Source organism: Mercenaria mercenaria, chromosome 4, assembly GCF_021730395.1.
Source record: "Mercenaria mercenaria strain notata chromosome 4, MADL_Memer_1, whole genome shotgun sequence".
NCBI lineage: Eukaryota > Metazoa > Mollusca > Bivalvia > Venerida > Veneridae > Mercenaria > Mercenaria mercenaria.
In genome coordinates, this window is record NC_069364.1 from 99,017,497 (window position 1) to 99,045,473 (window position 27,977).

Here is a 27,977-nt window from a genome sequence, read left to right on the forward strand (position 1 = left end):
CCGTAGCGTTGTTATAAAGTCCTCTACCAATTCTATACATATAGAGTCCCTTTTAGGGCCACTAGAGCTTAAGTTACATATACCTTTAAATGATCCACTTTGTTCAAATGGGGATGATTGGCCCCTTTTAGGGACTACCAGAGCTAAAAATTACAAAAGCCTTTAAATGACTCCTTCTGATGATCCACTTGATTGATCTTCATCAAACTTGATTTTTAGCATCATTATGAAAGTCATTCACCAATAGTGTTTAGTTGTGGGCACACTTGAACCTTTTACACGGGTGAGTGCTTTAGAGTCGATGACTGTGTTGTTAGACAATTTCTCAAAACCGTTAACATGTATTGCTTTGAAACCTTGTAGGATAGTTCAAAAACTCATTTTACACCCAATGTTGAGTACTCGCCAGCTAGTGAACTTAACCTTGAATAATAAATGATCCCTGTTTTTCTTGAGGTCAGCAGTGAATTTCTTACTTAAAATGTTTTCCTTTTCATTTATAAGTAGGGAAGGCTTGGACCTACTGTGATCAAACTATATAGGGTAATTGTCTGCATCCTGAAGATGATCTCTAATATTTTGGGTGCTATGTAGGTCAAAGGTCAAGGTTACATTGATCTTTAAACTGAATCAGTAAATGGATAAGACTTAGGACTGTAGAGGTCAAATATTTAAGGATATTTGCCTGTATTCAGTAGATGACTCCTTGAGATCAGGGTGGATTTGAGACTGAAAACAGTTTTTCTGAGAGCTTTGTCTTATAGAGTGAAACATCAAAGAATGATTGCCTGTGGTCAGTAGTTGCCATTTAGGTCAAAGATCAAGAAATTTTCACTTTAAGGGTGAAAATAATTCCAAGTTAATAAGTGTAGATGGCTAATGGTTGTCAAAATAACACACCTGTGACAGGCCATCATGGGAGCATTTTTACAAACACCTCTTGTATTTATTAAAATTATTTTTTTGTTTATTGCCATAATTTATTATCTTCAGTCTCCTTCACAGGAAGTGGCTATGTAAAGGACATTGATATAAAGACATTGCTGGATGTATTTACTGGTGGCAGCTTCAGATCAACAGAAGTGTTTGGGGTAGCAGTATTTACCACTATTGACCTGGAAACCACTGACCTAAGTAAGTTGTTGCTTACAGTTACAATTGTTTGTGGGGGCCTCTGTAGCTGATTGGTTAAGGTTGCTGACTTCAAATCACTTGCTCCTCATCGATAAGGGTTCGAGTCTCACTCCAGGTGTTGAATTCTTCGTGTGAGGAAGCCATCCAGCTGGCATACGGAAGGTCGGTGGTTCTACTCAGGTTCCTACTTGTGATGAATAATGCATGGAGGGGCACCTGGGGTCTTCCTCCACCATCAAAGCTGGAAAGTTGTCATATGACCTATAACTGTGTCAGTGCAACGTTAAACCCAACAAAATAAATAAATACAATTGTTTGTTATCAGATACACTCACAGCCAATATGGTATCAGATACTTTTACAGCTGCTTTGGTGTCAGATACACTCAACAGCAATTATAATGTCAGTCACATACAGCCATCAGGTGTCACATACACTCACAGCCATTAAGGTATCACATACACTCACAGCCATTATGGTGTCAGATACACTCAACAGCAATTATAATGTCAGAAATAGTCACATACAGCAATCAGGTGTCGCATACACTCACAGTCATTATGGTATCACATATACTCACAACCATTATGGTGTCAGATACACTCACAGCCATTATGGTGTCTGATACACTCAGCTATTATGCTGTCTGATACACTCAATAGCAATCATAATGTCAGTCACACACAGCCATTATGGTGTCAGATACACTCACGGCCATTATGGTGTCAGATACACTCACAGTCATTATGGTGTCAGATACACTCAACAGCAATCATAATGTCAGATATAGTCACACACAGCCATTATGGTGTCAGATACACTCGCAGCCATTATGGTGTCAGATACACTCAATAGCAATCATGATGTCAGTCACACACAGCCATTATGGTGTCAGATACACTCACGGCCATTATGGTGTCAGATACACTCGGAGCAATTATAATGTCAGATATAGTCACACACAGCCATCACGGTGTCAGATACACTCACAGCCATTATGGTATCACATGCAATTACAGCTGTTCTGGTGTCAGATACAGTTGCAGTCATTACACTCACAACCATCACAGTGTAAGATACACTCAAAGCTATTATGGTGTCAGATACAATCAGTCATTACAGTGGATTTGATTCAAACTTAAAAATGTCAATCCAAAGGTCTGGGGTTCGAATCCTGGTCCAGGGATTGGAAATTTCTGAGAAGCTCTAGAGTGCCTCCCACCTAACTAAGAGGCCTGCACTGGTTCTTCCCAGGAAAGACGGCTTAGTGTGTATCGGTGCTATACACTGGGCACGTTAAAGAACCAGACTGTCTATTCGCAAAGAGCTAGGCTAAGTTAGCCGGACAGGCATGTATCTAAAATGGATTTCTCTCTGTTTGTTCTGGGGGCTTTATCTCACTCTAGCACTCTGGTCAGATCGCTGTGTGTCTGTACTAGTAGAGGATGAATTTTGCGCCCTGTGTGGCTGCGTTTGCTATATGTAAAGCGGCTTTGAACGTGTTGATCATGAAAAGGGCGCTATATAAATCTGGTATAATATAATAATGTTCTTCCACATGACTTTCCTCATCATAATGTCCAGAACTCTGGAACAATTATTTCATGAATTTTGTCCCCTTTTCCATAGAATTTCAGTTCAACTTTGATGTTGATTATTTTTATTTTCTATGAAAATGTTGAATGCTTTAAAATGATCGTTCACTGTACAGATTTGTTGATGAGATCTATAAGAAAGGATACCACTGTCAGTATGGAGGGAAATGGACTTGATGCTTAGAAGGAAGCGGAGATGTCAGATTCCTCTTCATCTCCAAGTCACCATGACAACAAACAGCAACATGAAAGGGGTGACAGTATGGTTGAAAGTGACTTAAAAAACCATATTGCAAATCAAGGTTGGTCCTTCCTTTGAAAGCTTGTGCTTAAAGAATGTAGACTAAAGAACTCTGAACATGCATCCTACCTCTTACCCATCCCCTTCTTCCAAAAACGTTAAAAAATTGGTTTGTAGTCGATAGTGCTTTGTCAGCATTTTGATTTATAGACCATCAAAATCATATATAATTTATTGTCAAATCTTACTAAAACATGGTCACAATGTTTGACCTTAGAATGGTTTGATATTTGGCTGTCAGGAGTCAAAATGTAGGTCACAGAAGGGAAATCTTAGAAGGGTTCCAGAGGCCACATTTTTAACCTGATGTTCTTGTAACTGTCAGAAAAGTAGATCAAGTTTGACACTTCGATATTTGAAGTAAAAAAACAAGGTCAAGGTCACAGGCTGAAATAGTAAAAAATAAAAAAGGCCAAATTTTCTTCTTTTAAAATATCTTCCTGGAAAATGGTCAGAATGTTGTTTTTTTTAGCTCCCATGAACTTTGTTCAGGGTGAGCTGTCAGTAAAGGTGGATACTCTAGCATATGTCGTCCATTGTCCTGCCTGCTGTGTCAGCAGTTTTACTTAAACATCTTAACCTCTGAAACTTCTAGTCAAAATTACACCAAGCTTGGTCAGTAGCATTCTTGCATGGACTTTATCAATTTTGTTCAAACGGTTTACCTCGGCCACTTTTAGGGGCCTCCAGAATCTCTGAAAAAATGCCAGAAATTAAAAGACCTGTGACCTTATGCTCAGAATGGTTTCCAGTCAATAATTGAAAAATGCTTGGACCTAAGGCCATCAGGTCACCAGCTGTAATTGCTTAATAGTTTGAATAACTATGCCATATATTAGATTGTGAAACTTTTTCACCTGGTGTTTCATGCTTTGTAATGGTTTGATTCAAATCTTCCATAAAAACAAAAGTAAAAATAAAAAGTTAAAAATAGCATAAAAAAGAAGAGGGAAAATTTGAGATCTAAAATGGCAATATAAACTACTGAACCTGTCGAAGGATGAATCGTGACTCACTAGGGCATACAGAGGTAATTTGGTGTTTTTCAAAAATATGCAGACTGATAAATCAGAGCAAGGGAAAAAACAAAAAAAGGGAAAGCATCGTAAACTATTTCTCTCACATATTTATTTGGTGCTGTCTGTCTGTCTGTTACAAACTTTGTCCACGAAACTCATCCGACAAGTGGATTTATACAAATTTCCCAAGAGTGACCATTGCTCAGCTGAGTTGTTGATATAGTTTGTATTTTCTGGTTCGTGATTTTTAGCCGTCATCAAATTTTATGATGTTTTGGACAATTCTCTTATATTATTGGGCGGATTTCCACCAAAACTTGCAGGTGTAATCAGTGCAAAACCTCATTTTTCATATTATTGGCAGAAACTGAAACTGAATAATTTTTTTAAATGCCTATTTTTATACAGTGATATATTCAATGGTGTTGTACATAATAATAATAATAGATATTATAACAATAATAATAATGACAATAATAATGATAACAGCCTTATTGTAACAAACAGTCATGACTGCACCCCTCCCCTTGAGGTCATTTTACCCCTGTTGCCAATACCAGTGCTTAAAGCATCTGGTACGCCCAGACGAGCTGCATATAGATGTTCAAACACCCCGGTTAATGGTGTCATCATATACTATTTAAGAATGAAATGCTACACACTACCCTACCCATAGAGCCTTACCAACAAGTGCCTTTATTAAACAAACCTTGGAAATATAAATGTTGAAATGTAAAACCTTTTACAGAAATTTAAGAACTATCACCTGCTGTTTTCGCATGGTAAACAGGTATCAGAAAATTTAGAACAATGCCGCGAATTGTCTGAAATACAGTGTTTTAAGACTTTTTTTAATGTGTCCAGTGATTTACTTTTGTGTAATTCTGACGGCACTTCATTCCAAAGTTTTGAACCAATAGCACAGAAACTTTTATCATTGAATGTTTTGCACTAAGTCTTAATGTATGGAACAACATAATGACATTCAGAATTTTATGATGATCTCAAATCTTGTCAACTAGGAATATACTCTGTAAGCGATTCTTTTAAATACAAAGGTGCTCTGCCAGTGTGACAGCTATACATGAAAGAAAGTATCTTGAACTCAATTCTTGCTTTCACAGGCAACCAATGTAGTGATACAATGCTTGTTTAGAACCATCAAATTTCCTCCTGTTAAGGTCGAGTTTTGCACACATATTTTGAATATGTTGCATCTTACGAACGTCACAGTTAGCTACGCCATACAGTATGACATTGCAATAATCCAGGTGTGAAATAACTAGAAATAACTAGAAACAAAACTAAAATTTCAGTGGCTGCTTTTGTTAAGTATTTTCGGATGTTCTTAATTCGTGGGTAATTCAACATGGCTGTAAGACATTTGCGATTTACATGATCTTTAAAGTTCAAGGTTTTGTCAAGAAATGCACCAAGATATCTAATTGTGCTTTCACGTTTGACATCATCACCAGCAATGTTAATGGAATTTATAAAACATTTGTTCAATTGAGGTCTGCTACCAAACCATAAACTGATAAACTGATATGGATTTTGGAATGACATCAAAAAGGGTTCCAGCATTGGTGAGATACAGTCATGGACCAAGGCAACAGCCATGGGGCACACTGCGTTCAAGATGGTGGCTGATGAATATATAGTAGTCGCAACTTGACCGCGATGGTTGACCTTAGGCTGATTATTCATTTTGATTGTTTCATTGTAGAAATACGGGGTGCTTAGGGTAGCCGTCAATTTTAGATTTATGAATGCAAAGAGCTGAAGCGTTTAATGTACACTCCTTTTCAATAATAGGTTGTAACTAATTATGTATTATAATACAAAGGTCAACCATCGGGGTCAAATTGCATCCACTATACATTAATCTTACAAGTACGAGGCCTCTAGGAGTCTACCCATTGAAGAGCTGTATCATACACACCATATTGTGCTTTTAGGACATCAAGAAGAATGTCATGATCGACAGTGTCAAATGCTGCACTTGATTCAATCGCAATAAGGGTTGTGACTTCCTTTTTTAGCTTGACTATTCATAGAATAGTAGAGCTATTGGACTCGCCCGTGCATCTATTGACATCTATTCACTGTGATAAACTGACTTACATTGCACAGGTTCGATAACTCTATTTTGCTTTTTTACAAAATTACTGGTATGCTTCTTTTTCAACTTAGAAATTTTTGGTAAAGGTTTTGTATGTAAGCTGGTATCACAGTATCCACTAATGGGAAAGGATTGAAACTTCGGCCTAGCAGTTTTTGGTTAAGTTTTTGTATGTAAGCTGGTATCTCAGTATCCACTAATGGGAAAGGATTGAAACTTCATACACTTGTTCACTGTCATGATATGATACGCAGTGCAAAGGTTCAATAACTGCTTTACATTTTACAGAATTTTGCCCCTTTTTCAACTTAGCAGTTTTTGGTTAAAGTCTTATATGTGAGCTGGTATATCGGTACCCACTAATGGGAATGGATTGAAACTTCACACACTTGTCCACTGTCATAAGCTGATAAGCACTATGCAGGTTCCATAACCCTGTTTTGCATTTTTAGCTCGACTATTCAAAGAATAGTCTAGCTATTCTACTCACCCTGGCGTCGGCGTCGGCGTCGGCGTCACACCTTGGTTAAGTTTTTGCATGCAAGTACATACAGCTATCATTTAAAGGCATATAGCTTTGAAACTTATTTATTCTTTTTCTAGGTCAATTACCAACCTCACTGGGTCAAGTTCCATAACTCTAACATGTATTTTGAGCAAATTATGCCCCCTTTTGGACTTAGAAAATTCTGGTTAAAGTTTTACATGCAAGTTACTATCTCCAAAACTAATGTAGATATTGAATTGAAACTTCACATGTGTCTTCGGGGTTATAAAACTAGTTGATAGCACCAAGTCCCATAACTCTGACCTTTATTTTGGCCAAATTATGCCCCCTTTTGGACTTAGAAAATTCTGGTTAAAGTTTTGCGTGCAAGTACATACAGCTATTACTAAAAGGCATATAGATTTAAAACTTATTTTTTCTTTTTCTAAATCAATTACCTACTCACTGGGTCAAGTCCCATAACTCTGACATGTATTTTGGCCAAATTATGCCCCCTTTTGGACTTAGAAAATTCTGGTTAAGTTTTACATGCAAGTTACTATCTCCAAAACTAATGCAGATATTGAATTGAAACTTCACACGTGTCTTCGGGGTTATAAAACTAGTTGATAGCACCAAGTTCCATAACTCTGACCTTTATTTTGGGCAAATTATGCCCCCTTTTTGACTTAGAAAATTCTGGTTAAGTTTTGCGTGCAAGTACATACAGCTATTACTAAAGGCATATAGATTTGAACTTATTTTTTCTTTTTCTAGATCAATTACCTACCTCCCTGGGTCAAGTCCATAACTCTGACATGTATTTTGGCCAAATTATGCCCCCATTTGGACTTAGAAAATCCTGGTTAAAGTTTTACATGCAAGTAAACTATCTCCAAAACTACTACAGATATTAAATGAAACTTCACATGTGTCTTCGGGGTTATAAAACTAGTTGATAGCACCAAGTCCTATAACTCTGACATGTATTTTGGGCAAATTATGCCCCTTTTTGGACTTAGAAAATCCTGGTTAAAGTTTTGCGTGCAAGTACATACAGCTATTACCAAAAGGCATATAGCTTTGAAACTTATTTATTCTTTTTCTAGGTCAATTACCAACCTCACTGGGTCAAGTTCCATAACTCTTAACATGTATTTTGAGCAAATTATGCCCCTTTTGGACTTAGAAAATTCTGGTTAAGTTTTACATGCAAGTTACTATCCCCAAAACTAATGCAGATATTGAATTGAAACTTAATATGTTTCTTCGGGGTTATAAAACTAGTTAATAGCACCAAGTCCCATAACTCTGATATGTATTTTGGTCAAATTATGTCCCCTTTCGAACTTAAAACTCTTTTGATATTTAACATTTTGGGTAATAATTTCCTGCTTCTGTGACAATATTTCGAATAGTCGAGCTTGGCTGTCTTACGGACAGCTCTTGTTACTAAATTATGTCCCTTTTTCGACTTTTGTATTCATTCAATTGACAAGGCTGTTGAATAGTCTAGTGTTGCTGTTCTCCGACAGCTCTTGTTTCCATACCATTTAGAAGATCATTGACCAACCGAAGTAGCACAGATTCACAGGAATGGTATTTCAGACTGGTTCTTAGGCAAAAGACTGTTTTGATTTACATATTTGTTTAATCTGTAAAGAACAGCTTTCTCAATAAGTTTTGATAGAAATGATAAATTACTCACAAGCCGATAATTGGAAAGCTCTAGTTCAAGACCTGCTTTTTATGCCCCTAGCATCTACGGGAGGCATATAGTGATTGTCCTGTCTGTTCGTCCGTCCATACGAGGTTAACCAAATGGGACTTTTTCGTCTAGCATCAATACCCCTTACAAGAATGAATTGATACTAATACAGATGTAAACTGTGACCATTCCTCATCTTCAGACATCACCTGACCTCAGTTTGACCTTGACCTTGACCTCATTTTGGACTTAAGTGCAAAATCTATCGACAAGGTTGCATCAGGCATTAAACGCAGCTGCTTGTTTTTAGCAGAGTTCTAACAACTACTTGTTTGTATTTCAAAGGGAAAACACCTTGTTGTAATGAGAGATTCACCAATTTAGTGATACTAGAGAGAAGTTCATCTACATGTGATTTCAGAATATGCGTTGGCAAAATATCTAACTCTGAAGACGTAGTATCCAATTCATTGATGAGATTTTTCACTTCATCTTGAGTCAATTCAGTAAATTTGTTTTAATTTTGTATATCCTTTACTTGAGGTTCAAAGTTTTGGTATTTACTTAGGGATTGACGTATTTTTGAGATTTTTGCCATGAAAATGTCAGCAAATTGTTTGTCCAGTGAACTATTAAGACTCTCCTTGGGGCATTGGGTTTTCAGATTTGGTACCAGTTAGCTCAGATACCAATTGGCAGGGATTTTCAGTGACTCTTTGTTAAAATAATCCTAAACCATCAATGTGTCCTATAATAATAATATCCTTTGCACTCTTTTACTATAATATTAATGTCACTCTCAGTTCTTAAAGAAGTCAACCAGTTTTGGGATATCAATCTCTAACTACTATCATTACCTATATTTTCATAGCAAGTGAATAACTGTTTACCACTGTTGTTGTTAAGCAACATCAAGAACAGTGATGTACGATGGCGACTCAAAAATAACGCAGACTTTTGATGTCAGAAAACGCATATATTATGTAAAGAGCCATGTGAAATATATCATTGGAATTTGCAGTCTTTCTCTTATTTGGTCATACAGTTTTGTAACATTTTTGCTGATAGGCGAAGCGCTGGAACATTTCGATTACCATAGCTACACGTTACTGGTGCGGTAGCTGTTTTGTCCATCATGATTTGAATTTTATCGCTAATATTTGCAATAATAGAACTCTTGTACACCAGAAAATGCATCAGAGAGCAGCAACACGTCAGGGTGATATGCATTGAGAATATGGCATCATTCGGAAGTAGGAGGTGAGCATAAACAACATTTAAGCGTCTTTAATATGTTAATGTAGTCTCTGTAAAGCCGTAGAGCTTGTATGTAAATAGATATGTATTACTGGAATAAAATTTCCCCAAAACCTCCAAAAAAAACCCAAAAAACATTTAAACTAAATGAGTATCACTGTTTTAAATGCATGTTATGTCATCATTGACTCACATAGATAATCAGGCAGTTGTTTAGTTATGTAGAAATTTTGGCAAAAAGCAACTAAAATTTATAGACTAATGAAGCAGATGCCACAACAATGTTCCTCCATCTGTGTCTTGATTTTCAAGTGGTACCAACAGTTCGAAAATGTCCCATACTTAAAGACAGTAGTGGTGAAGGGAGAAAACAGAAAATCTCTAATTCCATGTTAACGCCAATGTATGACGCCCTGGATAAAGACCAAGTATTCGGGTTTAGCACCGTGTCTGAAATGCTTCGCAGTATTCAGTATTCTAAACAAACAACTCACTATGACCTACATGTTGTTCATCAAAATTAATACAAGGATTTTACAATTATTGAAATATGCAAACCTAATGAAAGCATCTCGATGAAGGTACAACATTGTTAACGTCGTTAAAATATGATCACTGTGCACCGGATTCGTGTAAATGACAGTTTTCTAAGTGGTGTAACTCCTGGCTGTATGATCAGAATCCTGGTAAATTTGCAGTGCAGTGAGCAGAAAGGTTGCGAATCACGATGGTGTATTTCTTGTTTTGTTTCATTACAGTATATATAAGCTAGAGAAAAAGTCTTAAGTTATTTTTGAACAACCCTCGTACTGTAAAAGTTATCTCGTACATTCTGTAGAATAGGAAAATCTAAGATGGCATCCAAGATGACCGACATTTTCGTAAACTTTTACAGAGATATTAAAGTATAGTAAATTATGTTGTTTTTTTTTTCTTCATTCATTTACTTTCAAACATTTTAGTTAAAACTACAAACTTAACAAACTACTGCTTATTATTAATATCTTGTCATTAATAATTGTAAGAAAGTGATAGGTCAAATTTAAGGTCAAACTTCTAAATTGTAAGGTACTAAGTCCAAATTCTTAATAGGATGATTGAACATGCAGAGTAGATGACCTCTGTTGATTTTTTGTTCACTCTATTAAAGGTCAAGGTCACAGGGGCCTGGTCAAGTAAAATCATTTCCGGACAGTAACCTGAGAACCACTTGACCCAGAATGTTGAAACTTCATAGGATGATCGGACATGCAGAGTAGATGACCTGTATTGATTTTGGAGTCGGTCTATTTAAGGTCAAGGTTACAGCAGACAGAAATCCATTTCTGGTCAATAACTTGAGAACCATTTGACCTAGAATCTTCACACTTCATAGATGCATGGCCCCTATTGTTTTGGTTGGGTCACACCATCAAAGGTCAAGGTCACATGGGGCTGAACATAGAAAATTCTTTTCAATCAATAACTTGAGAACCACTTGACCGACCCAGAATGTTGAAAGTTAATAGGATGATTGGACATGCAGAGTAGATGACCTCTATTGATTTTGGGGTCACTTGGTCAAAGGTCAAGGTCACAGGAGCCTGAACAGTAACTTGAGAACCACTAGGCCTAGAATGTTTAAACTTAGTGGGATGACTGAACGTGCCAAGTAGATGATCCCTTTTGCAGCCAGCCATCAGTGCCTCTTTCACTTTCGCTCATGTCCACTATTGACTTCTTGCCTGTATGACTATGCATTGGGAGAGACATGCGCTTTTTTACAAAGCATCTTCTAGTATTTTAGCATCAGTTTGCCATTTGAAACATGTGGCTCATATTACTCAGGTGAGCGATCAAGGGTCATCATGACCCTCTTGTTTTAAACTTACTGAAAGCATTTTGCAGAATTTGCTACACTGGCAAGTCTTTCATTGTTCATGTCTGGTGGTCTGTGTTCAAACTGTTGTCGTCACTAGATCATCACTGTCGATTAAAATGTTTGTTTAGGTCTGACATGCATTTTAGCCAGATTTTGTCTAAAAGTGATGAGCTGTTCAATTTTCTAGATGAAAATTTTGATGCAATTTGTCAATGGCATAGAAGTTTCCCCTTCGAAATGTGTTCATGACATAAGATGTTGTATATCATAAATATATGAGCTTGTCTGTGTCTCAAACAGGTAAGCTGGCCAGTGCCCTATGTCTGAAATACTTTGTTTGATGTTTCCATCAGTGCTCTGTATATCATTCATGGGCACTCAGTTTTATGGGAGTGGTGGTATAGTTACGACCTGAGGTATTGGGCTGTTACACAGTGAATTATGTCAGATTTGTATTGTTGGCAAATTCAAGATGGGCTAGGATACAATGGCCCCCATAGACAGACACTGAGACCAGGAAGTCTTATTATTATACACCCGTCTCTGAAAGAGCTGGGAGTATTATTGAACACTGGGGGCGGCGGCAGTGGGCGGGTGGTTGGCGTCCAAAGCATGTCCGCACTCTTAAGTCAAACAGTTTTTATCCGATCTTCACCAAATTTGCTGACAATGTTTGTGGGCATAATATCTCGGCCAAGTTTGATAACCAGCCAAATCGTCCCAGGCACTCTTGGATTATGGCCCTTGAATTACTTGAAAAACAGCGAATTTAGTCTTGTCCCCTCTCTGTGTCAAACAGTTTTCATCCAATCTTCACCAAACTTGCTGACAATGTTTGTTGGTGTAATATCTCGGCCAAGTTTGATAACCAGCCAAATTTCCCAAGATATTCTTGGATTATGGCCCTTGAATTACTGGAAAAAACTGTGAATTTAGCCTTGTCCGCACATTAAGACAAACAGTTTTCATCCAGTCTTCACCAAACTTGCTGACACTCATTATGTATGTGGGCATAATATCTTGGCCAAGAACGATAACCATCCAAATCACCCCAGGCACTCTTGGATTGAAGTTTGATGGCGGGCATATTTTGTGACAGTCTGGCACTCATGTTTTTAGATAGTCACTGGGGTTTGTATTTGTTTCATATTAAAATATACCAGCCATAATATTTTCTGAGAAGTGTGTTATACAGATTTGTGTAATCGTACCAGTGTGTCATTAATAGAATCTTTTGAATATTTACTCGTTCCTGCTTGCTTTCCAAGGTTTTGAGTTGTTTATTCTGCGTTAAATAAGTAGCTGCAATACAGAGAATATGTTTGAGCAAGCTTACTGTCCTTTGATAAGTTGACTTCTGCTAAAGTTTGTTTTAGTGTTAAAACATAACATGACCAACATTCATATGTAGGAGTGGCCATATTGGTAACTGGTGGTGACTGAATATATTTGGGTTTGCACACATACATGTGCTTGCATATGAGAAATACATGTGAAATTTGGCTAAAGTTATTATAATAATGTATCGCCTTTATTGCACTGTGAATTACAATATAAATTCAAAATGTTATGCTAATTATATAGCCTAATATTTTCTTTGTACTTGTAGGAGTCATCTTTGTTTTTTTTCTCTTGACACCAGATGTGAAGGCAGCCAGGTTAAAAACGAGACACAATTACTACAGAATTACAGATATGGAATCTGAAAGGTAATGCATGTCTAGTTAGGAACATTAAATCACTGAATACATTTAGTTATTAATTCACATTAATTACATTCTTTTGGTGGACATGCCCATGAGCTGTTCCAACCAGGGGCAGTTAGAGCTGATCAAATCATTCTTATGACCTCTGGAGTGTTAAACAAATTACAGCTCAAAAAATGAAAATATTGAACAACAACCTCACAAAATGACTACCAATTTGTCCTGTCTCTGTGAAGATTATATTGTCTGATTGGAAGTATAATGGAACCCTAGTGTACCACTGGAATGCAAGAATGCAGGACTGGTGTAAAGTGCAGCTGTGTAATATTTCCTTTGATGCATCTTCATGATTTGCTTAGTTTTTAGCTCCACTATTCGGAGAATAGGGGGGCTATTCTACTCACCCAGGTGTCAGTTTTTCGGCAACCTTTGTTTTTGAGTCGGCTAAACGATGAAATCGTTTTGACGAGTCCTTGCTATCCAGCGATTCTCTAAGTCTAAATGGACCAAATAACACAGTGAAGGGATGTAGTTCCATTAGATTTCTCAAACTTCAAACAGTTCACTGCATGAATGAAGTTTAGTTGTGTGAATTCCCTTTGCTATGACCAATATACGATGTAATCTGTCATATTTATGACTTGTAATTGTGCAATACTCGAATGTAACTCATTAAGCATAAATGTGCATTTTATGAATTGCGCAGGCTTACAAAGCTTGCATAACATCCAGCGAAAAGACAAAAAATAGTTCCACAGGGCTCCAGATAAGATGCGTATTAGCGTAAATTACGTATAGAAATAATGCAAATACGCATGTCTAATAATTTCTAAGCGTATAAAAACGTATATAAAGTTACAGAAATGCACACAATGCTTTTTTAAAAACAAAATCTGAATCGTCTGGATGCGTTAGGTAACATAGCCGATCCCAATCAGCCTTAATTCTCCCACATTGAACGTATACACGCATCGTATGATTTCTATAAACTTTGCGTGGGTTTCTACACACACACATGAATTTTGCAGTCAGTAAACGGATAAATTATCGGAAGAAGAAGCTCTTACTGGTTTGTTTAGTTACTACAGATATTAAAAATGATTTTAATTCTTATTTTTCGAGAAATAAACAAATCGGCGAAACATTAAATTGTATTTTCTTGTAGTTTTTGAAATCGAAAGTAGATCGTCTATGTTTGGCTGCTTTCACAAAACGAAACAACTTTTTAATGAAAAGATTTAAATAAGAGGTAATTTAACAGTAAACTTCAATGTCAGATACTGCCAGTTGCTGCTAAATGTCTTCGTATCATCACAATTTGTAAAATATATTGTTAAAAATGGAGAAAAGTGTAATCATATCCGGATATAATATTTTGGGTAAATATCGAGCTGTGTTATGAAATTTTAACATTCATGTAACATACATGATAGATATTATTGTAACAGAAATGATTCTAGAATTTATTTTTATTGCATCTACATATAATCTATGTCAGACTGGTATTCTAGTCCTGAGGCATGATCTGAAAGTAAAAAGATGAAGTGAAGTCATACTTTGGATATTGTAAACTAGAAAGAATCTAGATCGTAACCTTTCTGGAATTTTGACTGGTTTGGATAATTTGCTTACGATTCATGTTCGCAATAAAAATGAAACCGTCACCCATTCTGCTTTTCATGATGACACATGGCTTGATTTTTGCAGTCAGTAAGCGGATAAATTATCCCGAGAAAGAGCTCTTACTGATTTGTTTAATTACTACTGATTTTAAAAATGATTTTATTTCTTATTTTTCGAGAAATAAACAAATCGGCGAAACATTAAATTGTATTTTCTTGTAGTCTATGTTAGAGTGCTTTGACGAAACGAAACAATTTTTTTATGAAATGATTTAAATAATTTCACCGTAAACTTCAATGTCAGATACTGCCAATTGCTGCTAAACTGTCTTCATATCATCACAATTTGTAAAACATATTGTTGAAACTGGAGATTTTGGCGGTATAAAAGAAAGTGTAATCATATCCGGATATAATATTTTGGGTAAATATCGAGCTGTGTTATGAAATTTAAACATTAAAGTAACAGACATGATAGATATTATTGTAACAGAAATGATTCTAGAATTTATTTTTATAATACATACATAGAATCAATATCAGACTTATATTCTAGTGCTGAGGCATGACCTGAAAGTAAAAATATGAAGTGACAGTCATTCATACTTTGAATATTGTAATACTAAAAAGAATCTAGAGGTAATATTTAGAAATTGAAACATAAAATTTTCAGTTAGAAATCGCACCAAAGGCTGTATCAAGGGTCTACATTTTCAAAATTTCCTTGTGGTGATACCCCAAACCCTAATTGCAGGAGGGGGTATCCTCCCACACCCTCACCCCATATTGCCACTTTACAGTTTGATACATTTGCCCTTTTACCACCTGCCACAATGCCCATTTCAAAATCTGACTGCAGTTCAAAGCGGGAAGGAACACACCTCCCCAAACCCACCCTGCTACCGACCACGTAAAAATGGCTCAAACATTTTTTCAGCCCAGTCTGGGCCTGTCTGTCTACATGAATCAAAACGGATAATTGAAAGTACATAGACTTGGGGACTACTGACATGGTTTTGAAGGGGTTAACAGGTCTGAAATAGAATAAATGATGGTTTTAACTAAAAAAGAACTGCATTTATTAATATTGGTTATCTTTTCCGAAATTGGTAGCTAGTCCGAGTAACTTCTCTTAGTTTCAAATGCGCAATTTTCCTGTCAGTGTAAACATTCATGACACTATATATTGACACTCAGCAACATTTACATATCTTTAAACGCAAAAGTAAGTACACTTTAAATTCACATCCCTTATAATATGATTGAACAATACCAAGCGTGTGACACGGTTATTGCCAGGCCCCTTATCTGTAAAATATCTGAACAGTTCTTTTGTCCATTCGTTACAAGTTGTATGTGGCAATCCGCGCTATAAAATTTCAATATATAAATTTTCATATTCAAATTTTATCATGTGCGAATATATACCAGCCGATAATTGCCTGTTTTGGTAATGCCGGAGGCAAATGTTTACTGGAAAAATATTTATAGTCATGGGCAGTATCTTAGTGTCACCTGTCAAATTGTAGTTTGTACTTTCAACATTTTTATTTTTGCGAACCACTCTTCAATTTTAGAGAAATATATTGGGTTTAAATACTTGTATAATGTCAATCAAAGTTTTACTAGGCATCGATTGAATGTCCATTTCATCTGTTGTAACAAAATCTCTGTTCAGTTGGGGAAAAAAACTAAAACCAAACTGAAACTGGTAGACTATACTACCAGTACATCAATCATTAGCCGACTCTCAGGCCCTTCAGGCCTTTGATTTAGCTCACCTGAGCACGAAGTGCTCAAAGGTGAGCTTTTGTGATCACCCTGTGTCAGTCGTCCGTCGTCAACAATTTGACTGTTAACACTCTAGAGGTCACATTTTTGGCCCAATCATAATGAAACTTAGTCAGAATATGTTACCCTCAATAAAATCTTGGACGAGTTTGATATTGCATCATCTGGGGTCAAAAACTAGCTCACCAGGTCATATCAAAGGAAAAGCTTGTTAACACTCTAGAGGTCACAATTTTGGCCCAATCTTAATGAAACTTGGTCAGAATGTTACCCTCAATAAAATCTTGGACGGGTTTGATATTGGGTCATCTGGGGTCAAAACTAGGTCACCAGGTCAAATCAAAGGAAAAGCTTGTTAACACTCTAGAGGTCACAGTTTCGGCCCAATCTTAATAAAATTTGGTCAGAAGGTCACAATTTTGGCCCAATCTTAATGAAACTTGGTCAGAATGTTACCCTTAAAAAAATCTTTGACGAGTTTGATATTGGGTCATCTGGGATCAAAAACTAGGTCACCAGGTCAAATCAAAGGAAAAGCTTGTTAACACTCCAGAGGTCACAATTTTGGCCCAATCTTAATGAAACTTGATCAGAGTGTTATCCTCAATAAAGTCTTGGATGAGTTTGATATTGGGTCATTGGGGTCAAAAACTAGGTCACCAGGTCCAATGAAATGAAAAGCTTGTTAACACTGTAGATGCCTTATTTAAGACTGTATCTTCATGAAACTTGGCCAGAATGTTAATATTGATGATCTTAAGGTCCAGTTTGAATCTGGGTCATGTAGGATCAAAAACTAGGTCACCTGGTCAAATCAAAGGAAAAGTTAGTTTACACTGTAGAGGCCACATTTATGACCATATCTTGATGAAACTTGGTCAAAATCTTAATGTTGATGATATATAGCCCAAGTTTAAGTCTAGGGTAGGTGGGGTCAAAAACTAGGTCACCAGGTCAAATCAAAGGAAAAGCTTGTTAACACTCTAGAGGCCATATTTATGACTGTATCTTTATGAATCTTAGTCAGAATGTTAAACTTGATGATCTTTAGGACAGTTTCGAATCTGGGCCATGTCGGGTCAAAAACTAGGTCACCGGGTCAAATCAAAGGAAAAGCTAGTTAACACTTTAAGAGGCCACATTTATGACCATATCTTGATGAAACTTGGTCAGATTGTTAAATTTGATGATCTTTAGGTCAAGTTTAAATCTGGGTCAGGTGGGATCAAAAACTAGGTCACTAGGTCAAATCAAAGGAAAAGCTTGTTTAGAGGCCACATTTATGACTATATCTTCATGAAACTTAGTCAGAATGTTTAAACTTGATGATCTTTAGGTCAAGTTCGAATCTGGGTCATGTCGGGTCAAAAACTAGGTCACGGGGTCAAGTGAAAGGAATAGCTAATTAACACTTTAGAGGCCATATTTATGACCATATCTTAATGAAACTAGACCGCCTCGGTAGCCTAGTGGTAGAGTGTCCGCTTTGAGTGCGGGAGGTCGTGGGTTCGATCCCTGGCCGCGTCATACCAAAGACGTAAAAAATGGTACTAGCAGCTTCCTCGCTTGGCGCTCAGCATTAAGAGGATAGTGCTGGGACTGGTCAGCCCGGTGTCAGTATAATGTGACTGGGTGGGGTATCATGCCATGTGTCTACGGCGTGATATTCCAGTGAGGCAGCACTATAAAGTTGGGCATTGTGCTCACTGCTACAAGTAGGCACCGTCGTTTATATGACTGAAAAATTGTTGAAAAAGACGTTAAACCCGAACACACACACACAACTTAATGAAACTTGGTCAGAATGTTAATCCTGATGATCTTTAGATCAATAGGTCAGGTGAGCGATACAGGGCCTTCATGGCCCTCTTGTCTGTCATATCTCTGTTACTATTGCTTATAACTGTAACTTCACATAAACATTGTCCAGTATACAAACAAAGTATGTGTAGGGGCTGAGCCCATTATACCCAAGGTCAAGGTCACCAAGGTGTAATACTTAGGTTATTATTAAGGTTAAAGTTTTTCTGCAACCTTTGTTTTTTAGCTCATCTGAGCACAAAGTGCACAAGTTGAACTTTTGTGATCGCCCTGTTTCTGTCGTCAGCGTCGCCGTCAACAATTTGACTGTTAACACTTTAGAGGTCAAAATTTTGGCCCAATCTTAATGAAACTTGGTCAGAATGTTACCCTTAATAAAAATCTTGGACGAGTTTGATATTGGGTCATCTGGGGTCAAAAACTAGGTCACCAGGTCAAATCAAAGGAAAAGCTTGTTAACACTCTAGAGGTCACAATTTTTGTTCAATTTTCATGAAATATGGTCAGAATGTTGCCCTCAATAAAATCTTGGACAGATTTGATATTGGGTCATCTGGGGTTAAAAACTAGGTCACCAGGTCAAATCAAAGGAAAAGCTTGTTAACACTGTAGAGGCCACATTTATGACTGTATCTTCATGAAACCTGGTCAGAATGTTGTTCTTGATGATTTCAAGATCAAATTTAAATCTGGATCATATAGGATCAAAAACTAGGTCACTAGGTCAAATCAAAGGAAAAGCTAGTTAACACTGTAGAGGCCACATTTATGACCATATCTTAATGAAACTTGGTCAAAATGTTAATTTTGGTGATCTATAGGTCAAGTTCGAATCTGGGTCATAATTCAAATCTGGGCCAGTTAGGGTAAAAAAGTAGGTCACTAGGTCAAATCAAAGGAAAAGCTTGTTAACACTCTAGAGGCCACATTTATGACTGTATCTTCATGAAACTTGGTCAGAATGTTAATCGTGATGATCTTTAGGTTAAGTTGGAATCTGGGTCATGCGGGGTCAAAAACTAGGTCACCGGGTCAAATCAAAGGAAAAGCTTGTTAACACTTTAGAGGCCACATTTATGACCATATCTTAATGAAACTTGGTCAGAATGTTAATCTTGATGATCTTTAGGTCAGTAGGTCAATTGAGCGATACAGGGCCTATATGGCCCTCTTGTCTGTCATATCTTTGTTACTATTGCTTATATCTTACTGTAAGTTCACATAAACATTGTCCAGCATATAAACAAAGTATGTTCAGGGGCTGAGCCCATTATACCCAAGGTCAAGGTCACAAAGTTGTTATACCTGGAATTATTTTCATGTTAAATTTTTTCGAAAGCTTTGTTTATAGACATATCTTTGGTGATTTAAAAGATAATGACTTGAAATTTAAAATATTTGAGTCGGCTAAACGATGAAATCGTTTTGACGAGTCCTTGCTATCCAGCGATTCTCTAAGTCTAAATGGACCAAATAACACAGTGAAGGGATGTAGTTCCATTAGATTTCTCAAACTTCAAACAGTTCCCTTTGCTATGACCAATATACGATGTAATCTGTCATATTTATGACTTGTAGTTGTGCAATACTCGAATGTAACTCATTAAGCATAAATGTGCATTTTATGAATTGCGCAGGCTTACAAAGCTTGCGTAACATCCAGCGAAAGACAAAAAATAGTTCCACAGGGCTCCAGATAAGATGCGTATTAGCGTAAATTACGTATAGAAATAATGCAAATACGCATGTCTAATAATTTCTAAGCGTATAAAAACGTATATAAAATTACAGAAATGCACACAATGCTTTTTTAAAAACAAAATCTGAATCGTCTGGATGCGTTAGGTAACATAGCCGATCCCGATCAGCCTTAATTCTCCCACATTGAACGTATACACGCATCGTATGATTTCTATAAACATTGCATGGGTTTCTACACACACACACACACATGAATTTTGCAGTCAGTAAATGGATAAATTATCGGAAGAAGAAGCTCTTACTGGTTTGTTTAGTTACTACAGATATTAAAAATGATTTTAATTCTTATTTTTCGAGAAATAAACAAATCGGCGAAACATTAAATTGTATTTTCTTGTAGTTCTTGAAATCGAAAGTAGATCGTCTATGTTTGGCTGCTTTCACGAATCGAAACAACTTTTTTATGAAAGATTTAAATAAGAGTAATTTAACCGTAAACTTCAATGTCAGATACTGTCAATTGCCGCTAAATGTCTTCGTATCATCACAATTTGTAAAACATATTGTTGAAAATGGAATAAAAGTGTAATCGCATCCGGATATAATATTTTGGATAAATATCGAGCTGTATGAAATTTTAACATTCATGTAACATACATGATAGATATTATTGTAACAGAAATGATTCTAGAATTTATTTTTATTACACCTACATATAATCTATGTCAGACTGGTATTCTAGTCCTGAGGCATGATCTGAAAGTAAAAAGATGAAGTGACAGTCATACTTTGGATATTGTAATACTAGAAAGAATCTAGATCGAAACCTTTCTGGAATTTTGACTGGTTTTGGATAATTTGCTTACGATTCAGGTTCGCAAAAAAATGAAATCGTCACCCATTCTGCTTTTCATGATGACACATGGCTTGATTTTTGCAGTCAGTAAGCGGATAAATTATCCCGAGAAAGAGCTCTTACTGATTTGTTTAATTACTACTGATTTTAAAAATGATTTTATTTCTTATTTTTCGAGAAATAAACAAATCGGCGAAACATTAAATTGTATTTTCTTGTAGTTTTTGAAATCGAAAGTAGATCGTCTATGTTAGAGTGCTTTGACGAAACGAAACAATTTTTTTTATGAAATGATTTAAATAATTTCACCGTAAACTTCAATGTCAGATACTGCCAATTGCTGCTAAACTGTCTTCATATCATCACAATTTGTAAAACATATTGTTGAAACAGGAGATTTTAGCGGTATAAAAGAAAGTGTAATCATATCCGGATATAATATTTTGGGTAAATATCGAGCTGTGTTATGAAATATAAAAATTAAAGTAACAGACATGATAGATATTATTGTAACAGAAATGATTCTAGAATTTATTTTTATAATACATACATAGAATCAATATCAGACTTATATTCTAGTGCTGAGGCATGACCTGAAAGTAAAAATATGAAGTGACAGTCATTCATACTTTGAATATTGTAATACTAAAAAGAATCTAGAGGTAATATTTAGAAATTGAAACATAAAATTTTCAGTTAGAAATCGCACCAAAGGCTATCAAGGGTCTACATTTTCAAAATTTCCTTGTGGTGATACCCCAAACCCTAATTGCAGGAGGGGGTATCCTCCCACAACCTCCCCCTATATTGCCACTTTACAGTTTGATACATTTGCCCTTTTACCACCTGCCACAATGCCCATTTCAGCCCGCCCGCTTAGCTCAGTAGGTAAGAGCGTTGGTCTACGGATCTCGGGGTCGCGAGTTCGATCCTCGGGCGGGGCGTATGTTCTCCGTGACTATTTGATAAACGACATTGTGTCTGAAATCATTAGTCCTCCACCGCTGATTCATGTGGGGAAGTTGGCAGTTACTTGCGGAGAACAGGTTTGTACTGGTACAGAATCCAGGAATACTGGTTAGGTTAACTGCCCGCCGTTACATAACTGAAATACTGTTGAAAAACGGCGTTAAACCCAAAAAAAAAAAAAAAAAAAAAAAAAAAAAAAAAAAAAAAAAAAAAACAAAACAAAAACAATGCCCATTTCAAAATCTGACTGCAGTTCAAAGCGGGAAGGAACACCCCTCCCCAAACCCACCCTGCTACCGACCACGTAAAAATGGCTCAAACATTTTTTCAGCCCAGTCTGGTCCTGTCTGTCTACATGAATCAAAACGGATAATTGAAAGTACATAGACTTGGGGACTACTGACATGGTTTTGAAGGGGTTAACAGGTCTGAAATAGAATAAATGATGGTTTTAACTAAAAAAAGAACTGCATTTATTAATATTGGTTATCTTTTCCGAAATTGGTAGCTAGTCCGAGTAACTTCTCTTAGTTTCGAATGCGCAATTTTCCTGTCAGTGTAAACATTCATGACACTATATATTGACACTCAGCAACATTTACATATCTTTAAACGCAAAAGTAAGTATACTTTAAATTCACATCCCTTATGATATGATTGAACAATACCTTGTGTGCGACACGGTTATTGCCAGGCCCCTTATCTGTAAAATATCTGAACAGTTCTTTCGTCCATCCGTTACAAATTGTATGTGGCAATCCGCGCTATAAAATTTCAATATATAAATTTTCATATTCAAATTTTATCATGTGCGAATATATACCAGCCGATAATTGCCTGTTTTTGGTAATGCCGGAGGCAAATGTTTACTGGAAAAATATTTATAGTCATGGGCAGTATCTTAGTGTCACCTGTCAAATTGTAGTTTGTACTTTCAACATTTTTATTTTTGCGAACCACTCTTCAATTTTAGAGAAATATATTGGGTTTAAATACTTGTATAATGTCAATCAAAGTTTTACTAGGCATCGATTGAATGTCCATTTCATCTGTTGTAACAAAATCTCTGTTCAGTTGGGGAAAAAAACTAAAACCAAACTGAAACTGGTAGACTATACTACCAGTACATCAATCATTAGCCGACTCTCAGACCCTTCAGGCCTTTGATTCTTTATAGTCATCATCTGCATGTGTGGTTACAAACCTCATAACTCTAATTGTATTTTTGACAGAATTATGCCCCTTTTATACATAAAGTTTTTTTGCAATCTTCGCTTTCTAGATCTAACTTTAATGCAATATAAGATGAAGACTTGAAACTTAAAATGTATCTTTATCATCATCATCTGCATGTGTGGTAACAATCTCCATAACGCTTATTTGTATTTTTGACCAAGTTATGCCCCTTTCATACTTAAATGTTTTAATAAACTTTGTTTTCTGGACATAACTTTGGTACTATATAAGCTAATGACTTGAAACTCAAAATATATCTTTACCATCATCATCTGCATGTGTGGTAACAATCACAATAACTCTAATTTGTGTTCTTGAGAGAATTATGCACCTTGATGTATCTTCCTTTTAAAGTAGAAGTCTCTTATTGAGACATATATTCATTTTACTGTCAAATCCCCGAATAGTGGAGTGCGCTGTCCAACTCCTCCCACACTGTTACCCTGATTTGCTTAAAACTTTCACCGATTAACAAGGGTGATATTAAGAATTTTCTGTGAATAGTTTTACTGCAGTTATGGCCAGTTGATATTCTTGCTATATAGAATACGGTGAAAAATATTGTGTGTCCAACTCCTCAAACACTATTGAAAGGATATGTTTGAAAGTTTCACAGATGGACCTTCATGTGAAGATGACCATAAATAATAGATTAATTTTGTTTCTGTAGCTATTTTTTTGGAACTATGGTTCTTTCTTAATTTCACAAAATAGGCCATAGTGTGGAAATTTATTGTGTTCAGTTCCTCAAACACTTTCTGAAGGAATAGATTCAAAGTTGCTCAGCTGCACGACCTTAATCTGAATACAATTTGCTTCAAACTTTCAGTGGAACATCCTTCATGTGAAGATGGTTGGGGCACAGCATGTTGTAGCATACGTGTCCAATTAACACAATTTTAGTGTTAAGTATTTTATTTAATGGATTATTGCATATTGGATTTGAGATCAGTATCAGTCTTCAACTGGAATTTTTTTTTTTTTGGTATTTACACCAAGGAAACAAATGAAGGGATATTTGCTGAGTTATAATGTGCATCTCTTTATACAGTCAATGATGCATGCATTATAGCTTCTCACATAAGGTACAAAGAACAGAACGACCATAAATGCTATTCCTATGGATGTGAAATGTGAATTTGCAGATTTCAAAATTCAGTAAATGAAATATGGGAAATTTGTGTTCCATTTTAACCCTTATCATGATAGAAACCACTGATTCTGCCTTTTGGACAAGTGCAGATCATGATCAGCCTGCACATCTATGCAGTCTGATCATGATCTGCACTGTTCGCCATTCAATCAGTATTTTTTGGTAAGCACCCCTTGTGACAGTTAATGGTACTGTCCAAATTGAAAGATGTTCAAGTTCATTATAAAAATTTAGCAGGGTCAGGGGTTATTTATAATTTGTGAATTGACATAAGAACAGAATTCGTGAGAATAGTTACCCTGTGCACAATTACCCGCCCGCTTAGCTCAATAGGGAGAGCGTCGGTCCATGAACTGTGGGGTCGTGAGTTCGATCCCTGGCAGGGCATATGTTTTCTGTGACGATTTGATAAAAGACATTGTGTCTGAAGTCATTCATCCTCCACCTCTGATTCGTGTGGGGAAGTTGGCAGTTACTTGCAGAAAAAGGTTTGTACTGGTACAGAATCCAGGAACACTGGTAACTGCCTGCCTTTACATGACTGAAATACTGTTGAAAAACGGCGGTAAACCCAAAGAACAAACAAATGAACTGTGCAAAATTAATTTTCATGTTTTGTTTTTAGGTCACCTGAGCGAGTTTTTGTGATCGCTTGATGTCCGGTGTCTGTTGTCAGTCTGTCGTCTGTCTTTCAACATTTAGCTTGTGTTTGCGATAGAGGCTGTATTTTTCAGCTGATCTGTTGAAATTTTGTCAGAATGATAACCTTGATGAAATCTAGGCCAAGTTCAAAAATTGGCCATCTGGGGTCAAAAACTAGGTCACTAGGTCAAATGAAAGAAAAACCTTGTGTATGTGATAGACAATATTTTCAATTGATCTTCATAAATTTATTCAGAATGATTGCCTTGATGAAATCTAGGCCAAGTTCAAATATGGGTCATCTGGGAAACATGTTTACACTGTTATGATGTATTTCTCAGGTGAGCGACCTAGGGCCATCTTGGCCCTCTTGTATTTGATTACAATAGAAATTCAAGAAGAGTTGAAACTAACATCATAGTTTATATGTTGCAGATTGTGTGAGTGATGTTATTGTATCTCAGGACATGCATCGTGCCACACAGGAGAGGTTCATACTGATAGAAGACAAAGAAAGGAGGCCAAAGACTGAAATGCCAAGATGATTGCATTGGTACCTAAGTTGTTTGAGAGGGACTCGATTGCAGTGGACTGGATATATAATCATATTAAGTAAGTATTTGAAGGTCCTTTCATGGGAACAACTTTTTATTACACTCACTGATTTGATATATAAGGACTTCATTGTAGTCAAATTTGACTGTAAGAAGGTCTAGCATTTTTCCACTATTATGCATTATGGGAAGGATTTTCATAAAACTGATGTCAATTGTTTACCACATCAAAACAAAATGCACAGCATTAATTAATGGTATTAATCGCCTTCATATACAGCACTAGTTAGTACATGTCATATATATGTGAAAGACTCTTTATAGGTATATCAATTATATCATGATTGATCCACATTTTAGATTTGAAATAACTCTTCTGTTTGTCATTTTCTTGTTTGCACAAAATTAATGTTGTGATTTCAGCACTCCCCGAAAAAGTGAAGCAAATAAGTCATTGTTTCGGCAGTCTGTCCACTGGCACCATAACAGAAAGAAAATGCCTCTATACATGTTATACCCTACCCCTAGGTATTCTATAAGAACCATGGTCATGAACAAGAAAGCGCACTAACCCATTTCAATCCTACATCCTCACCTAAAACGCGCAGTTCGGTGAATTGGTACCCAGCATATTGAACAAGTGGTAATTTATCTTACATTGTGTACCAGTCACTTCAAATGTTTCCATATTTCATATTGCAGAGATACTCCACATATTTTATGCCTTCGTACACGTTACAGAAAAAACTTGCGTGAACTTCCCTAATGAACATCCAGTCTAGAGGTCAAATGTCAAATCAAAGGAAAAGCTTGTTAACACTCTAGAAGCCACATTTATGACTATATCTTCATGAATCTTGGTCAGAATGTTAATCTTGATGATCTTTAGGTCAAACTCGAATCTGGGTCATGTTGGATCAAAAACTAGGTCACCAGGTCAAATCAAAGGAAAAGCTAGTTAACACTGTAGAGGCCACATTTATGACCATATCTTAATGAAACTCGGTCAGAATGTTGATCTTGATGATGTATAGGTCAAGTTCAAATCTGGGTCAGGTGGGGTCAAAAACTAGGTCACTAGGTCAAATCAAAGGAAAAGCTTGTTAACACTGTAGAAGTCACATTTATGACTATATCTTCATGAAACTTGGTCAGAATGTTAATCTTGATGATCTTTAGGTCAAATTCGAATCTGGGTCATGTAGGATCAAAAACTAGGTCACCAGGTCAAATCAAAGGAAAAGCTAGTTAACACTGTAGAGGCCACATTCATGACCATATCTTAATGAAACTTGGTCAGAATGTTGATCTTGATGATCTATAGGTCAGGTTCAAATCTGGGTCAGGTGGGGTCAAAAACTAGGTCACTAGGTCAGATCAAAGGAAAAGCTAGTTAACACTTTAAAGATGACATTTATGACCATTTATTTATGAAACTTGGTCAGAATGCTAATCTTGATGATCTTTAGGTCAGTAGGTCAGGTGAGCAATACAGGGCCTTCATGGCCCTCTTGTTTTTGTTTCTGAAGCTTTAGCAAAGATAATTGTTCAAGCAAGCAATTAAACTTAGGTGAGTGATATAGGGCCATTATGGCCCTCTTGTTTTTGCCTTCGCTGTCTCTCAGTCTGTCTGTCCGTCCACATGAAGCTTGTCTGGCTTTCACAGGTCAAACTGATGGCTGCATTTTGACGAAACTTCACAGAAGTGATCAGTACAAAGCCTTGTTGTGCGTTCCACTGGCAAGTTCTGCTTCGCTGCACAAAATGGCCAACAGAGCTAAAAATAGAAAAATCATGTCTGGCTTTCACAGGTCAAACTGCTGGCCGGATTTGGACGAAACTTCACAGGAGTGATCAGTACCGGGCCTAGTTGTGCATATCGCCAGCACGTTCCGCTTATCTGCACAAAATGGCTGCCAGAGCTAAAAGTATACATAGGGGGAGACATATGTTTTTGTGACAAAAACACCTTCTAGTTTAATTTTGTTCATAAAATGTTGTGGTTTAAGCAGAAATGGTGAAAGAGCTATTTCATGAGACCACGAGTGCTTGGATTTCAAAGGGTTTGGGATAAGTGGCAGTTTATTTCTACATCGAAATCTAGTTCTGTATATGGATGCAAGCACTAAATCTGTGAAAATTAAGCACCAACAAGTTATAATTATATTGCAGAATACTTCATTGGAGTTCTAGAACTTGAAAAGTGACAATGTATGACACTGTCTCTGAGGTTATGCTTGAATATTTGCGTCATGTTCATTTTCAAACATTAAAGAGAAATCGGTATAGTTATAATCATATCATATAGCATATCTTATAGCCTGTCATTTGTATTTACAGACTCATTCGAGGAAGTGGTTAGAGATAACTTAGCAAAGCCAGAAAGTCGGGTCAAGTTTGAGCTACTGGACAAGTAAATGGAATTTCTTTTACAGAATTTTG

At 36.5% G+C, this 27,977-nt stretch overlaps 1 long non-coding RNA gene across 2 annotated transcripts; it reads left to right on the forward strand.

Moving 5' to 3' along the window:
• On the forward strand, positions 1–27,948 carry LOC128556547 (uncharacterized). 2 transcript variants are annotated; one of them, XR_008370777.1, is made up of 5 exons: positions 1–1,134; positions 2,846–3,031; positions 13,127–13,193; positions 25,417–25,593; positions 27,876–27,948. It is a non-coding gene; the product is annotated as an uncharacterized LOC128556547 (long non-coding RNA). The 2 variants fall into 2 exon arrangements; XR_008370776.1 differs by having other exon boundaries at positions 3–1,134; positions 13,094–13,193.
• The last annotated feature ends 29 nt before the right edge of the window (positions 27,949–27,977 follow it).